The 17,832-nt window shown below is 48.8% G+C and overlaps 1 protein-coding gene across 3 annotated transcripts in view; it reads left to right on the top strand.

The window, feature by feature from the left end:
• Positions 1 to 17,832, top strand: part of EIF6 (eukaryotic translation initiation factor 6) — a 191,471-nt gene that overhangs the window by 124,081 nt on the left and 49,558 nt on the right. The gene's annotated exons all lie outside the window — the stretch shown is intronic.

Below are 17,832 nucleotides of genomic sequence, written 5' to 3'. Positions count from 1 at the left end.
GACTCTTGCCGATGGTTACTACTTGCACAACCCAACAACTACCCAGGAATCGGTAATGCCATACTTGTTGGAAAGCATATAGAAAGGCCTGGCAATTTAGTGTGTGAAATTCTTGATAGTGAGGTGCTACCTTGCCTTTGAGTGAGGGGAGTGGGGCAGGGCACTTTTTGATACTTGGTGTTAAGGTAAACCTGTAGAGGGGAGGAAATGACCTGCCAACAGAAGGGCATCGTCATCAAGGGGACTAGGAAGGCAATCGGTGGAGGACCCTGCCAGTTAAAATTCTACAACTGAGAGGAAGTCCAGCAGTGCAGTGAGCACTAGAACCCTGACCGAGTTAATAGGAATTGGGACTGGTTGTCAGATGTTCCCTTACAATTCTTTAGTTCTCTTATGTCACTTTGAGGTGCTGTCCCTTGCCGAGTTGTAGTGATCTCCCATTAATCCCTCAGACTCCACCCTACTGAGATTTGACAATTAAGTTGTTTGTCTGTGGAAATGTGGAGTGGGTCTGTTGGGCATTGTAATTGCTAAACTGCAATGTAAAATGTGGCTTTTAACAGTGCACTGTTGCTCTGGAAAATCAATGTTCGTTGTTTCTGGAGTATTGATGCTTGTTAATCTGCTTAGAATCACATGCTGTGCATATGGTCCGACATCCAGTGTTAACTGTGGAGCCTTTCGGGGACCGAAAGGGGACGTCTGCATAGGCGTGTCTGTAACACTATCCCTATTGTGATGTGTAGTGTACCCAAAATCCCTCGTGCGCAGAGGTCCCCCAGATTGTTTTTTTCCACCCAGATAACTGGTCGCCCTATAGCGGAGCTCTTCATTAGAGACATTGTTTATCTTTATACCAACTTTGTCGGTTATTTCCCCAGAAGTCACTTCAACAGCGATTCAAGCAACTTCGGGGAAGACTGCAGGAATTGTCTAAGGCAATGGATTTAGACGCCTAAGATCTGGTGGCTTAGCCATATACATGGCCGGGCCCTCTGGCCAGCCTACACAGTCGGGGTGGCCATATCTTTTATCTTTCCTTTTTCCCCCTCTTTGCCCTCTAGGTCTGGTCATCTTTGTTTATACATTTCGCTATGGCAATGACACCATTTAAGTTCTGCCTTAAGTGTAGGATTGCGTACCAGTGGAAAGACTAGCACAGAACGTGTAATTCTCATCTCCCCCTAGATCACGACAAGAAGCAGTGTGCGGCTTGTATGATCCTTCGGCCTAAGACCCTTAAGGAGCGCTGTGTAAAGCGGTGGGACGTGTACGGTGTTGCGGGTTGAACCCTCTTCCCCCACTGCCACACCCGCTGAAAGTGACGGGGGCACTGACGACGTAACATCTGTATCGGATGTCATAGTCCTTGAGGCAGACGCTTCTAGGTCCGCCACCCCCATCCCCAACCCCTCAAGGCCTGACGCAAGTCTCCCTTCAGGGACAACACCCGGCGACAGGGGCGTACAGAAACCACAAAACACTAAGCACACAACCCCACCACAGATTTAAACGGTTCCGTCGAAAAAGGTGAAGGCGCCAACAGGGCAGTTGAAAATGTCAACTGATTCCCCTGATCAGGTAGATCAGCAGCCTTCCCCGCATCCGCAGCAGCGTCTTGCAACTGGGCACTCCAAAAACAAGGGCGCTACCGCTAAATCGGGTTTACACGCCAAAGCGCGGTCATTCGACGCTCCGGTGCCCTGTAAGGGCCCGGTAGGCCCAAAACCTATTACTAGGCCTCCTCGACTTTTTCACAGGCGAAAAATCTACCGCTAGGCCCTCTGACGCCACGGTAGGCAGTAAATCTATCGATGGGCCTTCTGACCCACTAACTCACGCCGATTCGGCAGAGATTGAGGAAAGTATTGTGAGGATTACTTTGGCAGTTGGGCTGGTACCTAAGACGCATCAAAATGCATGGAGTGTGCCGCAGACAAGTCTAAAGACACGCCATGGTGCAACCAATACTCGCAAAACCTACGAGGACAGTCGGGAGCCTCTGTCCAACACCCTTGGTGACAAATTTTGACGCCAAACAGCAGAGGACAGCGTTTTTCCACCTTTGGGCCCTTCTGGTTCCTCTAAGTGGACCAGGGAGAAGTTCGAAGGGAGCATGACCCTTTCTCGAAAGGATTGTCTCGCTTGATGAGCATCCTTCCCCTAAGGGATCTCATGAAGATCCTCTTTTGGGGTCCGCTTCACGTTTCCACGAAAATCTTGACTCTCAGCCCTCGGCTTCTGTCCACCATGAAGATGTGGTCCAGATGGACAATTACCAAGATATCTACAGCGAAGAAGACCCTTCCTTCCTGCATGAATACCCTGAGGACCAGGCGGATGCCGTGGACAACTGGGAGGAAACCCAGCAAGTGGAAACGGAGCCATGGACGCTTACCATGCACGATCAGGACACTGATGTTCTATGCCTGGATTCTCCTCCAACCACCCCAGCTCACCAGGCCTCGCCTGTAGACGATCAAATGGCCTTCAATGCCACCTTAAGGAAGGCAGCAGAGCACTTTCAGATCACTGCCCAGGAAGCGGTACCCGAACACGACTTTGTAGATGACATTCTCAAGGAGAACACCCCCCCCCCCCCCAAGCCAAGCCATTCCCCTCCTAAACTCTGTTAAAAGAAGATTGGCCCCCCTCCCTCATGGCGGTTTTCACTATTCCCTCCCAAATATGCATTCCATTGACTAAATTTATAAAGGAGACCACTAACATGCAATTGTGCCAAGAAAATCTCAGATAAACTATTGTCAGTCTAGGAGGCTGAACCATTATGTATGCCCCAGCTGATTTTTGCTTTGCTGCTGCTTTCCAATTCCAGTGCTCATACCGGTTAGCCAAAGTATCAATTAAGCTGTACTTTACTTAGCCTGATCTTGTAACATCAGGCTATTTAGTTACTGTTGATTTTTGAACAGTGGCTCGCAAGACAAATGGATACTGATCCCGTTGTCTTCCTTTTTCTTTCCAGGTGATACGTAGAGTCACCAGATGCCACGCCGTTGATGTGCCTTCAACCTGACAATTGTTGTCTTATAGGCTGTAGTTGTGTTTTTGAAGCATTGTTTCAATCTTGACTGTATAGTCATTAGATGGGTCCCATCCATATAAAATTAAGCATCTTGTGTAAATTGTTCCTTACAGTGCTTTTTTTTTTTTTTTTTTTTTCCTCTTTGGACAGTCCCTGACGAATTTCCCTGCACTTATTTAGCACTTTACTTGTGGAAAGAAACATGTTGGATGAGTTGTGTATGAATTGAGGATGGTGAGAATGATTGGAGTGTTGAATGCAGCCTAATTTGCGTATTTGCACAAGCATATGACCCGTTACTGACACCACGGACATTACTGGGCTATTTTGAATCAGTAGCCCACTACACCAGCTTAAATTAGTCTGTTGACCTTACTGCACTGTTTTAATGTTGTAGAGTAGTATTCTCAAGGAGGAAGTCATATTCTTCCTATGTTGTATTTAACCTACCTCAACTGTGGAAAAAAAAGATTGTTTTCCTTTTTTTCTTTTTAAATAGTCTATAATTGTTGTTGACTATATGGTGCGTCGCTGCACTTAAATAAATTGTCTTATTGTTTTTGACTATTGTTCTGCCTCATAATTGAATGCAATAGAGGCAGCTGCCCCGGGTGGCATGCTGGTTTCTCTACGACACCTACTTGGGAATTATTGGCACCCCTCTAACCTTTTTGTTTTGCTCTAAAGGTGATGTACCTAATGAGGGTTGGTGGGAAGTGGGGCACCCACTCCCTCAACCTCTCGTTGTGTTGCTAACCCCCTCCCTGGTCACGCCAGCTCAGACCCGTGCAGTGAACCCAAGAGGGGACCCTCAATATATTAAAGGCCACGCCACCCCAAACTCCTTGGTAGTCACTACCACCCAGAAACGGGCAAAGGTACCCCTTGCTATGGGGGAGGCACTGTCATGATGCCTAACACCAGGCATCCGGATCGAGTCCCATCAGCCCCAGGAGCAGGCATCCGGATACTCATTAAAACCCCAACAGCCCCGGCTGGGGGCTGTTTGGATTCAGTCCTGGCACCATAGGCGCCAGGCTCATAGACTTCTACTTACCTTATACAGACCATGCTGCAAATGAGTCCAAGCCAACGTGAGGCCTGGATGGGACTATTTTATTATAGGGACTATTTTTCACTCGGGTGTGGTTCTGGGGAACTTCTTACCTGGGTCTACTTTGCAGGCTATTTAAACCACGCCCGAACAGCAGCCCATGCTTTGCGTTATTCTGCATTCAGCAGCGTGACGCACACCATGTCTGCAAGTCAGCATCCAGTCTTCTGCCACGCCCGCCTCGAATCCAGAGCTCCTAGACAAAAGGCAATGAAAGGAGAAGAGGTTAGATCACAGACATTATTTGATTCCTTACCTGATTCTGGACCCAGCACATCTCCGAGCCTGGAAAGGACCTTATTTCAGCACGCGTCGCTTCGCCAGCAGCAGCGCCGCGTTATACTCACCAGTCCACCGCATCTTTCGACTCGGCGCTGCCTCAATCATTTTCTTCGTCGAAACCCAGCACCTGGGGGGGGGAAACAAAAGGAATAACAAGGTGAGCCGAGAAAACCAACAAGGACAATCTCTTTGCCACCATAGGCTTGCCTGCTTTACCACCAGAGGTGGTATTCTTTAATTCGCCGCATCTTCCTATGCTGCACCTATAAAGGGAGAGAAAACGGCAAGTTAAACTCATGCAACTTTTACCGGACAGTGTTTGGTAATACAGACTCTTACCTGAACGCCATCAGCTGCCTCCAGGCAATATTCTTTTGGACCCAGCTGCAACCTAACGAGGAAATGGAACAAGCGTGAACATCGGACATATTGAACTCTTTGAACTTTATAGACACTGGAGTCAATATTCCTGGAACTCCTCCAGTACCTTAAACCCAGTGAAGTAACTGGTATCTACGCGCCCCTGCATGCCATGCAGGATAGAGAACTCATCATTTAAAAACAAGGTGAGGTTACCAAAAGGGAATATCGGAGGTGATTAGTGGGGAGAACGAGAACTGTTGGGGGGCCATCACTTAAGTCCACGGGTGGCTAAATCCCTTTCTCCACTTGAAGGAGAATACTTCTACGAGTCCAGCAGACAAGATTAGGCGGGCCAGTCCAGACTGTCAACTCTTCTCTACGCATCACATTGGTGGAGACTGCAGCTGTCCGGGTCCGATCGCCCCTGTGGGAACTAGGTGAGAGTAACAGGCACCTCCGGATAAGGAATCCAAAAGGTTGTACGCCCTAGGTAAGCATGTTACCTCAGCAGCTGCATAGCGAATAACACCACGCTGCTTGCCAGTTATGCAGACGCACAATGGAACCTTGTACAAGAAGGTGTCCAGGAGGTTCCTAAACCCGCTAGGTCCAGGCTTCTCACCATCGTGGCCGAGGGCAGGCACGTAAATCAATATAATCAAAAACACTCTGGACACTGCTGAAACAGCAGGCAGGTTACTGGCCCAGGGCGCTCTACTCAAGCGACACGCTTGGCTTCGCAACTCCGGGTTCAAGCCTGAAACACAGGCCGCTCGATCAACAAACCCATAGAAGAGACCAATCTCTTTAGGAAAGCGGTCGACAATGCCCTGGAGACGCCAAGAAAGGGCATGAGACTCTTAAGTCCTTGCAACAAATAACTCAGAAACCTTCCCCCCCTCAAAGGGGGGAGGCGGTTCTCATTGGTCCTTTTTGAGGGCAATCCCGTGCAAGTCAAAACAACAATAGGACAAACATCCGGACGACCCACCAACTACCCACCTAGGGGTCAACGATGCGGCAGAGGCCCCAACCCCAGAGGACCCGCAGCCTCTGGTCAGAAATCACCAACGGATCCAGGTCCCCTCCCACGTCACCCCAGTCGGGGGGGTGTTTAACCCCTTTCCTCACGGCATGGGAGGGATTAACTTCAGACCAGTGGGTTATAAAGACGGTCGCCCGCGGCTACTGTGTGGAATTCATCCGACCACCACAGTTCAGACCGCCACGCTCACGACGCCTCTCGCCGGACCATCTGCAGATCCCAAATCAAGAGGTGGAAGTGCTTCTTGGAAAAGGCGCCATAGAAGCCGTCCCTATTCAGGTAAACAAGGGTATTTATTAAGTGTACTTTCTTGTACCCAAAAAGGACCTCACCATGCGCCCTGGTCTAGACCTGCGCCCAGCGAGCAAATTTATAAAACCTCAACGCTACAGGAAGTGATCCCACTGTTGAAACAGGGGGACCATTTGGCAACATTGGACATGAAAGATGCGTACTTTCATATTTAAATGTTGCCAGCGCACAGACGGGCATTACCAATTCAAGGGGCTCCCCTTTGGCATTGCCTTGGTGCCTACAAAGGTCCTGACAGTAGTGGCAGCACACCTGCGCAGACTATCCGTCCCGGTTTACCCTTACCTCAACAACTGGCTCATAACAGGGGACTCTTACAACATATGCTTTTTGAACACCCAGAAGACCCTAGACCTTCTGTTCAGTCTGGGATTCTCTATCGACGAGAAAGTCTGGTTAGTCCCCAGTCAAGTAAAACAGTTTTTGGGGGCTCTAATCCGGATGAAGGACAGCCTAGTCTTCCCCTCCAATGAGAGGGTTCAGAACATGCCTTTTCAGATCCCTCAATATGTAGCCAGTCGGGAGGTGACGGTATGCAAGGCCATGCGCTTGCTAGATATGATGGCATCATGCATATCCTTGGTTGCCCACGTGCGCCTGGGGATGCGTCCCATGCAAGAGTGGCTCAACAGCCAGTGGTGTCAGGCCAGCAGACAATGGGAAGATCTGGTAGTTGTCTCGCCAGCCCTCGTTCTCTCTCTGCAGTGGTGTTATGAGGGAACACCTCTTGAAGGGGGGTGAGGGGGGGTGGGGGGAGTCCATCACCACCCCCGCAGTGGAAGCTACTCTCACGACAGACTCCTCTCTTACGGGGTGGGGGCTCACCTGCTTCAGCAGACAGCACATGGATTGTGGTCCCCACAAGTAGTGTCCAACCATATAAATCTGCTAGAGCTATTAGCGGTGTTCAGGGCACTGAAAGCCTTTCAGACTCAACTACAAGGGAAGACAGTTCTGGTTCTGACAGACAGCACCACAGCCATGTAGTACCTAAACAAACAAGGGGGGGGGGCACACTCCAGGGCTATTCAAGCTGTCCCAAAACATTTGGATGTGGGCTCTCAAACAGTGTTTCTGTTGTCCCAACATGTTCCAGGGGAACTCAATCTTTTAGCAGATGGGCTCAGCCGAGATTTCCCACTGCCCGTAGAATATGAATGGCGTCTGCATGAAGACATGGTCTCAAACGTCTTTGCAGAATGTTACTTCCCAGAGATCGACTGTTGGCAACTCAGAACGCCCAATGCCAAGACTACGCCTCCAGGTACCCCCAGAACCGCTCCAAGGGGAACAGACTCTGGATAACATGGTTGGGAAGATTTGTTTACGCTGACGCCCCCCCCCCACCCCCCCGACTCCCCTACTGAACAAGATAGTGCACAATATGCACCAGGAACCAGTCACCATGATATTGGTAGCCCCCATGTGGGTTCGCTCATCGAATAGAAATGGCCCTCTTCCCACCAGTAAAACTACCCTGCCCGTACAACATGTCTCAGGACGGGGGAGACCCTACACACATGCTCACCAACTCTGAACTTAGCAGCCTGGCTCCTGAGGTCGTAGAGTTTGGACACCTTCAGCTCCCTCAGAGATGCATGAACATTCTCAGGGAAGCTAGGAAAACTAACCGCTATTGCTATTCCAGTAAATGGAAACATTTTGTCATCTGGTGTAATACCAAGGGCGTCAATCCCATTGATTGCTCACCCACTCATATCGTGCTGTACCTAACCCATTTCTTAGACACAGGACTGGTCTTCAATTCCCTAAAGGTTCATCTTGCTGCGCTCTCAGCCTACACCACGTCACAACAAAGTGTCATGGTGGAAAGTACTGGTGATTAAGGCCTTTATGGAAGGGGTTAAGAGAATCCATCACCCCCCATTTCGCACCCAGCTCCTGGATGGGGATCTAAATGTGGTTTTAACCAGACTCGTGGGATCTCCCTTTGAGCCTATGCATAAAGCAAGTCTAAAAGACCTTACTTACAAGACAGCCTTCTTGGTGGCTATCACTTGTATTAGAAGGGTTAGCGAAATACAGGCCCTTTCTGTTCTAGACCCTTTTGTTGCAGTCCACAGTTGTTAGTTCTGCGCACTCATCCCAGATTTGCGCCTAAATTCATCTCAAAGTTCCATGTGAACCAATGGATAGAACTACACACTTTCTTCCAGAATCCCACTAGCATGGCCGAAACAAGCCTACACACACTGGATGTGTGCAGGGCAGTCATGTTCTACCTGGAAAGCACAAAACCACTTTGGAAAACAAACCCACATTTTAGTTTCAGTGCCAGCTTGTAAGGAAAAGGGGTTCCTGTCTCTAAATCAGCTATCTCAAGGTGGATTGTTAAATGCATCACACTGTTTCTCTCTTGCTAAGAGAGAACTGCCCGTCAGGCCTAGAGCACACTCTACTTGGGGCACTGGGGCTTCCATAGCATTCATTGCAAATGTTCAAGTCCATTTGCAAAGCGGCAACCTGGAGTTCTGCACACACCTTTACAAAACACTATTGCCTAGACACTCATTCTAGATCTGACTCTCGGGTGGGACAAGCAGTTTTAAGACCTCTTTTCTCTGTTTCTTCTCACAACCCACCTCCAACTCTGGGTACTGCTCGCTGGTCTATGCACAGCATGCGATTCTAAGCAGATTAACAAGCATCAGAAGACCTGCATTACTCGCCGTAATGGCATTTCTGATGATTGTATCTGCTTAAATTCACATGCGCCCTCACTGCCTCCCCGCTTGGGGTGGAAGGAACAAAGATGTCTTTCTCTCTTCATGTACTCACAATAGCCTTGGGCTCCCTCATGGCAGAAAAAATACAATCGGCGGGACCTCGGCATGTGGGGGATTTTGGGTACACTACACGTCACAATAGGGATAGTGTTACAGACACGCCTATGCTGACATCCCCTTTCGGTCCCCGAAAGACGAGATGCAATACTCTGCGGTTACCACTGGATGTCGGACCATATGCACAGCATGTGAATCTAAGCAGATGCAATCATCAGAAATGCTATTACGGTGAGTAATGCATGTCATACAAGACTAATGGGGTCTAAAAGGTTGATGGCATGAAATGGGTCCACAATCTAAAAGGGGAAGGAAACAGCCAGTGCAAATAGTCTTTTGTCCCTTCTGCATCCAAAACACTCCTAACTCTGAGACAGTCCAATCCCTAAGAAGAGTGGAGCCTAATGCTCAAAAGTACATGCAATGCAAGCGTACGCGATAGTTAAGATGGGCAAAAGTGGTCTCTTCAAGGGTCTGTAGCAACTCTGGAAGGTGGGTGAGGCGATGAAGAATAGGTTCCCACTATTTGAGGAGGGTCTCCACTTAAGGGCATAGTCGATTCCAAGAGTTGTGAATAGTTTGCTAGTTCACACTAGCAGTGGAAAGGAGAGGGGCTCTCGGGGGGGGGGGGGGGGGGCACTCGTGCATAAAAATGGATGGAGGCACTAGGTGCCACTGGTTAGGGTTGCGATTACTCACCGACCCCTGGCGCACCTCAGCAGTCGAGTCCATTTCGGTTGCAGGTTCAAGTGCGGCAATTTGACGGCTCTGTGGCTTTCAATGGCGAAGATGGTGAATCCCAAACGGTACAATGGTGATTTCTCCACTCCTGGTGGATGGATCAGGCCAGTTTCACTGCAGCAGGCTTCCGGAGCAAGAGGGGCACAAATAAAGCGCACCTGGAAAGGTGGTCACCATGGCTGGGCGACACGGTAACTGCATATGCTCTGGTTCTGGCGCACTTGTCTCACTTCAGACCTGGGAACGCCAAGTGTACGAAATTCGGTGTGAGGGTGCTGTGAACACAGCTAGTGGTATACCAAGTTTCGAGGGTCTCCTCGAAACGGCGGGGGGAGACGGAGCAAAGGTCCTGCGTAAGCCCACCGGTTGACTCAGGGACACTTCCGGGAAGGCTTACTTGCAGTTTTTGATGTAGGTGCTGAGAATAGTTGGTCCCACTATTCCAATGGGTCGAAGCGTCTTCGCAGACCTTCTAGGACGACCAGATGCAGAGGTGGTCTCAAGGGACGACAGCGGGCTCAGGGTGCCAAACCTTCCAGCGGGTCACCAGTGGTTCCTCGACTCGGCATCTTAGCTTCAGGATACTTGGATCTTATCCTTTGTTCAGTGAGAACTCCAGCGATCGACATGGTATGGGTGTTTGGGGGCTTCTCTTATCAAGAAACTCCTTTGCGCCAAAACAAAAAGGACCCAATGGGAAATCTGCTCACATACAGGCCTGCCATACGTGGACCAATTGCGGACCATGGTGGTCCCAGGCATTCACAGCACTCCAGACTCTCTGGCACCCAGGATGTGTATTGGGGATAGACACCCCAGCCCACATCCTGTAGGCGCACACAAGGCATGCAGAAGCCCACAAAATCTTGGCATTTCGCAGGAAAATCAATGCCCAAATAAGGATTGACCCAGGCCGGCTCGACCTGGGGAAGGCGAAGGGGCAAGATGGCCAAAGGACAGGACAAAGAACCTCGTGGCATGGCCATTTTGGAGGAAGGCCACCTATTTGTGCCAAATATGGTAATCGCGGTTTACCTGGCAGGAAAGGGTTAAAAATACACAAAAAGATAAGCTGCCACCAGCTGTCTGTGACACATCTCCTAAAAAATCCTTCGAGAGTATCTAGGGCCTTTGGAAATGACTAGGAGACCCAAGCTTACTGTACTGGAAGGTACATTGTACGCTTGTTGCAGAAAAGTTGCAACATTGGAAAGGACTAAGGGAAACAAAGTCTCCCAGTACTGACTGTCTTTAGGGCATGTCAGTTTCCCCATAAAAAGTGAGCGAAAGCCCAGAGTGGTGCAACATAAGGCTGGACTCCCCTGGTAAAGTCAGACTATGTTAAACAGCAGCAAAAAGGTTGGGGGGTACATGTTGGGCAAAGTTTGTATGCAGTACCCTCTCGGACCACTACACACAGCTAGGACTACAGGTGTAAGCAAAACCAACCTTTGGTGTGAGTCTGTACCACAGTTTTTGGTAGTGAGCTGAGCAGCCGGGCTTATCTCGAGAGGGAATGTGAGCTTGTAAGGGTGTTACACAAAGGTCTACAATGACAAGTATTAAGATAGACACTTCTACTCAAGGTTTCTTGGTAAAATACTTCATTTATTACACAATCATTTATAAAGCATTCACTAAATGAGGCAACCAATATCGCACAAAAATACTACAATACAGATTGCTAAGCAGTTGAGCTCCCTTGAAGTAGGAGCCAAATAGCATTGACATAGGAGCAAAAAGGCATAAGTTAATAAAACAAATATTACAATTATTTTAAACAGTGAGTTCACCAGGGAGTTGATTCAATGCAATAGGTAGGCCAAAGTCAATGGGCTAGTGTCTTGTATAAGTAGAAACGGTTCTGGTATTTAAAAGGAAAAGTCTTTGCCATGGTTCTTAGAAGTAGTTCATGGAAGGATTCGTGTGTCGGGCCACAAGCTGACTAGGCCTGCAAGTTGCCAAAGTGCCATGAACTTTCGCAGTGAGAGGGAAGTTCTCTCCGTCAGGTTTTCACAGTACCTTAGATTGAAGAAAAAGATGCAGCTGAAGACTTCTGTTCCTGCAGGTCTCCCTGTTCCTGAGCCTCAGTTGTGGGGACAAGAGGGAGGACTTCTGGGGACTACTGCACGGGCACGGATCACAAAGCTGACAACTTGGCAAATCTTCGATTCCGGTTGCTGTTCTTCAAGCACACAAGCTTGTGTCCTTCTCCCTGGTTAATCCTAACCAGCTCTGAGAATGGTATCCAGTTGGCTTACGAGTTGATTGGTCCTACCAACTCAAAGGAAGAAGTCGTCCTTGAAGGGGCTTCTCGGTCGAGATGAACTTGGCAATTCGGACCTGCAGCAGGGCTCCACCGGGCAAACCAACGGTCCACTAGTTGCAGCTGCCGTCCTCTTCCAGCTCATCTTCGGTTCTTTCGTTCCTGTGGTCGACTCTGCCTTCCAAGCCAAGAGACTCGTCTTTTAAACAGTTTTCCCCCTTTCATTCCAGCCTAGCTGCCACTCGCCCAGCAGGGTGCCTGTCCTTGCCGGACAGTCAGCCAGCCAATCATGCCAGTGCATTTAGGTCTCCTAGGAGACTAAGCACTGGGAGTTTCAGGCACCTCCCACACTTCCTGCCCACCCCAGACACTCGGACGCCAGAGGCGGTCTTCAGTCCTGAAGCCCGCCAAAGGCATTGAAATAAAGCGACCAAACCTAGTTTGCCGCGCAGAGACCAACTCGAAGGACCTTTCCAAAAAGAAGTGGTGAAAAAAGAACACCGGGACCCGTTTAAACAAAGGGGCTTAAGGCACCATCTTGAAAAACATGGCTCCTGCGATTTTTAGCTAGTGGTGTTCGCGGTCGCGAAAAATCATGGTAGTTTGTTGTAAAACCACTGCCACCAGCTATTTCGATAGGAAAGGGTAGCATTTGACTGCTACATGAGTTTCTAGACGCGGGATACTAAGTAGCCCCTCCAGCACTCTATTGTAAGATGGTGTGTGCTGGGTCTAGGTATTTAAAGACTAGTAAAGTCAATGTAACTTTACATTCTCTGGGAAACAGTAGTTTATCCCATAGAAGGTATTTAAACCTCGGGACAGCCTATAAAGGCTTCCCTGTGTTACTGCACTGAGGGTGCTGTGTAACACACATGAAAAGATGCCTATGGAGTTGTCTAAAACTCCATAATCCAAGAACACAAGAGAAAAACGCACATCGAAATACATGAGTGGGGGAAAAAGGCTCCCTCTCTCCAGGTAAAAAAGAAAATCGTCCTCAAAATCCAGCTGGGGGTCTCTAAGGTGAAGGGAATTGGCACATTTTTGAGAATTCTCCCCAACGATACACAACTTGAGGGAAAATTGCATACAAATTCAAAGTCAGTTCCGACACCGCTTATGTAAAGTCCCTCGTTTCACGCACTGAAGAGCAGGCATCGAAAGGCATCTCGGCGTCTCCTAGAAAAGCGCTGAAAAACACAATTTCGAAGCCATTCAGTCCCAAGGCCACCCTTAGACATCCTCTCTGGGGCTATGCGCCATATGAATAGCCTTCCCAAAAAATCCATCCCTACTAAGGATGTCACCCCTTCCCAGGGCCCTGTCATCTTGGGCTTCCCACCAGAATGTCAGTTTACAACAGAACAATTCAACAAGATCTTGGGACGAATGTCCGACTTGGTAGACTTTATGGACAGACACCCAGATCAGTTAATGGTACTTGGATGCCTCGCAGCCAGGGACATCAGAAGAGCCACCCCCCACCCAAGAAAACCCACCTTGAGCCACAGCCCAGCACCTCTGCTCTAGGCACTCTAGCCTTGGCACCACAGGACCAGCCGGTTGCATACTCGCCAGTTGACAACCAACTATACTACAACGAATTGTTACCGAAGGCGGCGCAACATTTCAACATTGACACTGAGGAAACACAAGCAGATGAGGACTTTGTGGAAAACATCCTGGGGAACAAAAAGGCAGCCACGCAATTCATACCTCCTGTAATCAATACAGAGACGGATTCAACCATACCTAGTAACGCCTAGTCTTACTAGACTAGTCCATCCTAGAATAGAAAAGGAGTTCAGGCCTGCACCCACTAACCCCCTGTACATTAGGGGCCAGCTTCTCTGGTATACTACCACCCCAAAGAGGGCGGGCACTCCCCTTGCGTCAGCAGAGACCCCGCCGGACAAGGAGAGTAAAAAGATGTATACATTTGGGAGAAAAGTAGCTTCCTCTGCAGCGTATCAAACAAGAATTGCCAACAAAACAGCCTTTTTAGCTAATTACGGCTGCCACAAATGGGACGAGCTTGATCAACTACAGGCCGTTCCAGAACCACTAAATACCCAGCTGCTTAAAACTTTTTCAGAAGGCAGGCAAGTCTCAAGCTGCATCCTGAAAAAGAATCTTGATGCTGCAGACAACACTTACTCCTCATAGCCGAAGGGACCCTCTTAAGTGGCATGCCTGGCTTAGGCAGTCAGGGTTTAAGCTAGAGACCCAAGCTACCCTCCTGAACATGCCAGTAGACTCAAACGTCCTATTTGGTAAGGCCATAGAGGACGCCCTAAGCAGTGCCAAGGACTGGTATGACATGAAGTCCCTTGGTCAACTGACTAACCAACCTTATTCCCAACAGGGTTCCCCACATTCAAAAAGATTTCGGGGACGGAGCGGTCCACGTTCCTCAAACTACTCTCCGGGCGGGCAGGCCTCGTCGTGGAACCAGTCTCGAGGCCAGTGTTCCTTGTCTGCCTTTCAAAGAGGGAATAAAAGGGGCAGAAGTAGAGGCAGAACCTCACCTGGGAAAGGCTCGGCCCCTCCCAAACAATGACATGCCGTTTCCCCTCCCATGCAACTCCATTCACCCACGCATGGGAAGGGGAATAACATCAGACAAATGGGTGTTGTCCACGTAGCAAGCAGGTAATGGATTGTTGATTCAGAAACTACCTTGCCGTCCACCAAGACAGAAGAAACTAAGAGAAGAAACAGCCATACTGCTGGAGGAAACGAAGGCGCTGCTCGAGAAGGACGCAATAGAAATTATCCCGGCGAACCAGGTAAACAAGGTGCCAAAAAAGACCTTACCATGCGCCCAGTACTAGATCTGCGCCCCGCAAACAAGTATGTCAAACCAGTTTTGCATGACCCCGCTTCAGGTCATTCCACTCCTGAAACGGGGGGACTACATGCCGACATTGGACATGGAAGATGCATACTTTCATATTTCAATGAACCCTGCGCACAGAAAATACCTGCATTTCATGAAGGCAGGAGTACACTACCAGTTCAAGGTACTCCCATTTGGCATCTCCTCTGCAAAGTGTCCACCAAGGTGCTTGCAGTAGTGGCAGCACACCTGCACAGAAAATCCTTCCCAGTATACCCTTATCTGGACGACTGGCTGATCACTGGGCAATCTCCCAAATGTGCAGACTAAATACGCAAAAAACTATAGACCTCCTTTTCAATCTGGGTTTCTCCAACGAGAAAAAATCAAATGTAATCCACAACAGAACAAAACAATTTCTGGGGGCTATTCTAGACTCTGAGGCACTAGCATTCTCCCCAAGCGAGAGATGACGAAATATGCTGCTGCAGGTACCTCAATACAAGGTCGGTTGCCAGATAAGGGTACGCAAAGCAATGCGCTTGCTAGGGATGATGGCCTCTTGCATTTATTTTGTTCCTCACACGCACTTGCACCCAATGCAGGAATGGTTAGCAAAACAGTGGGCTCAGGCAAGCGGACAGTGGGGCGATCTAGTGGTTGTTTCGCTAACCCTCTTTCAGGCTCTTCGCTGGTGGTCCAAAGTCAACCTGTTGAGGAACATTGTCTTGCTCCACCAGCCCAAGCGATCCTAACCAGACTCCTCACTTGCCGGTTGGGGCGGCACACTACCTCCACCACCCAGCCCACAGACAGTGGAAACTCGCTACTGTATAAAACACATGTCTGTCCAAACTATCCCAGAAGATATGGAGGGGCACTCAAGCGGAACATGTTTCTAACATCCCAACATGTTCCAGGGGAACTCGATTCTCTGGCACACGTTCAGCAGACACCCTCCACCAGAAGAACATGAGTGGCAACTCGACAGATATCCTAGACAGAATATTCTCACTATGGGGTCTCCCCCCCACTAGACTTGTTTGCCACAAAGCTAAACGCTCAATGTCCAGACTTTGCGTCCAGGTTTCCCCAGCCAGGGTCCAAGAGGAACACCCTGTGGATGAACTGGTCAGGGAAATTTGCTTACGCTTCACCCCTACCCCCTTCGCCCCCCCCCCCCCCCCCCCCACACCAGCAAAATGCACCAGGAACAAATAACCCTGATCCTGGTTGCTCCTATGTGGCTGAGACGGCCTTGGTTTCCACAGATCTGCTCAAACAGGCGATGTGCGACCCCATCAAGCTCCCGTGCCCATACAGCAAGTTGACACAACACAAGGGGGCATCCCTCCACCCACGCCCAAAATCCATGAACTTGGCAGCTTGGCTCCTGAAGTCATAGTTTGGCCACTTAAACCTTCCACAAAGTGAATGGATATCCCCAAGGAGGCACGAAAACCCAACACCAGGCACTGTTATTTTAATGAGTGGAAGGGATTTGTGATGCACATCAAAATCACTAAACCCATTAAAATGTTCTCCAGCTAACATTCTACACTACATGGGCCACTTGCTAGACTCCGGCCTAGTAATCTACTCCTTAAAGGTATATCTGGGTGCCCTATCGGCTTACACCACTTCACAGACCAAGGTGTCCTGGTGGAAAGTCCCTGCCATCAAGGCATTAATGGAAGGGGTAAAGAGGCTATAACCCCTCCCACCCCCCCCCCCCATTTCCAACCCTCCGCTGAGTTGGGATCTCAATGTTGTGCACTCAAAGCTGATGGGCCGCCACCTTTAGAGCTTATGCACAAGGCCAGCATAAAGCATCTTACCTATAAAACTGCATTCCTGGTAGCTATCATCCCCATAAGAGTCAGTGAGCTACAGGCTTTATCGGAACAAGGCCCCTTTTTCATCATTCACAGGCACAAGGTTGTCCTCCGAACACATCCAAGGTTTTCACCTTATTTAATTTCTAAGTTCCATGTAAACCAGTGCATAGAACTCCCCACCTTCTTTCAGAATCTTTCAAACTCAGCAGAAAGAAACCTCCTTCACTTGATGTACGGAGGGCGGTCTTGTACTATGTGAACAAAACTCAACTCTTTGTTTCCAAAGCACCTGATAGAGAAGTCTATCACATATCGAAGGGTGCCATCTCCAGATGGATAGTCGGATGCATACAACTGTTATTCCCTATCCAAAAAGGTTCTACCTTTTACACCAAGGGCACACTCTACCAGAGTTACAGGGGCTTCCTTAGCTTTCATTGTGAATGTCCCTCTAGATGCCATATGCAAAGCTGCTACATGGAGTTCCGTTCATACGTTCACACAATATTACTGCATTGACACACATTTCTAAAGCAGATTCACAGGTGAAACGGGCATTCCTAAAACATCTTTGCCGTTGTACCTTCTAACTTCCCACCTCCTTCTCCAGACACTGCTCGCTAATCTATGCAGAGCATGTCATCTAAGCAGATCTACAAGCTCCAGAAAGGATACGTTGCTCACCGTAATCATATTTCTGCTGCTTGTATCTGCTTAGATTCACATGCACCCACCCTTCCTCCCCTACTGAAGTAGAAGGTGCATAGATGTGTTCTGGGGCTTCTGTTTCTGCACTACACATCTGTACTCTCGCTATACTTCATGTCAGAAATGATCAATCTTGGGGACCGCGACGCTTGAAGGACCATGGGTACAGTACACGTCACACTAGGGATAGTATTACTAATCGCGCCCAGTCGACGTCTGTTTTTGAGTTTAGAAAACAAATCCTGTAATACTCAGACTTCCGCTAGATGTCAATGCAAATCAGGCGAATCTAAGAAGATACAAGCACCAGAAATAAGATTACCGTGAGTGATGTATCCAATATTGGTCATAAATCACTATTCAAATAGGAACATGTGAAATGGCAACTGGCAAAAAAGATCAAACTTTAGGAAATTGTTATTACAATCAGTGTGACCTTAAACAATAGTAAAATACTTGCAAGATGCAACA

This window comes from Ambystoma mexicanum, chromosome 3p (assembly GCF_040938575.1).
Source record: "Ambystoma mexicanum isolate Mex_15411 chromosome 3p, UKY_AmexF1_1, whole genome shotgun sequence".
Lineage (NCBI taxonomy): Eukaryota > Metazoa > Chordata > Amphibia > Caudata > Ambystomatidae > Ambystoma > Ambystoma mexicanum.
Note: the sequence above shows the minus strand (reverse complement) of the source record. Positions and strands in the feature narration are given on the sequence as shown.